Below are 1,324 nucleotides of genomic sequence, written 5' to 3'. Positions count from 1 at the left end.
ATCTTTAACCTCCTATGAGTTGAAAATTAGCAACTAATAGAATTCTAAGCATTTTGGAATTAAGAAGAGCCACAGTGTGCACTAACACCACTCTTTCAACTCCAAAGAGAAATGTTTAAAGCTCTTAGAGCAAACGTCATCTGGAATCTCACCAGCTGAATGATGTAGCTTCATACTTGAACACAAAATCGCTTCAATTCAGGCACAAATGACACCATTCTGTTTCCTCTCTTAAAGGTCGAGTGTGTAACGTTAAGAACAATCTATTTGCAGAAATGGAATATAATATTCAGGGTTAGGGTTAGACAAACCCAAAAATAGGTACCAAACTGTAACATAACTTCGAAGTGGTTTTCAGCAGTCACTCAATGTAGCAGGCAAAAACTTCCAGAATAAAGACATTTCAAATGTACAATGGTTTTAATTTCCATATTTAGACAATATAGTGTGATTCATTCTCTCAAGTAACCAGCAAACTGGATAAAAATATCATGAACATCATTACAAACTTTCTTCACACCTCATAAATCCACTGTCGAGTACCTCTGTAACGCAGCGTGTGGAGGACTGCAGCATCAAACCTGACCACATGGTCTAAACATTTCCCTGTAGACAAGAGGCCTTGGCTCTTACAGTAACATCCGCTTCTGATTAAAGCAAGCCTGTCTCCAGCTTTGTCCTTTTTAAGTCAACATCAGAGCAGACTGGGGCCAGTTTTGGGTTATGAGGGTGTTCACCTCGACCGCAAAGCACTGCAACTGATGTGTCTATTAACATGACACCATGTTGCATACATGAACAAATAATGAAGATAACATTTTAAGAGTGTATTAAGTTAAATACTTTCTACACATAAAAAGGAGTAGTATTAGACATGTTGGATTGTTTAGTTGTTTAAACAGTTGTGCTTTTGGAATCATCAGAGATTTCTGTTGTGTTGAAGTAACTTCCTTTGCATGCCATTGAGTGAAATCCAAACACAAAAACCCTCAGAAAGCAAATAAACTCACAACAGATGCACTGCGGAGATGAATGATGTCTCTCTGTTTTGCCACAGATACACTGGCATGCAAGGCTGCAGCCCGTCAAACTGCATGGCACCTTTTTTGTTTTTACATCATCAACATTTGTGAATTGACTTCTAAAATTCTTTGCTTGATTAATTTATGTAGATTAAGGAATCTGAGCTGTGTCAACATTTGACAACTTTTATGTGTATGAATGAAAGATGAATGTGTATGTTGTGGCTGTAATCAACAGTTTTATATAAACAAAGGATCACGACTACTTCTGTGTGGAAGTAGTGATGAACCCACAGAGGATT

The sequence above is a fragment of the Morone saxatilis genome, unplaced genomic scaffold (genome assembly GCF_004916995.1).
Source record: "Morone saxatilis isolate NCDOM2014 unplaced genomic scaffold, NCSU_SB_2.0 Contig0, whole genome shotgun sequence".
Taxonomy (NCBI): domain Eukaryota; kingdom Metazoa; phylum Chordata; class Actinopteri; family Moronidae; genus Morone; species Morone saxatilis.
Note: the sequence above shows the minus strand (reverse complement) of the source record.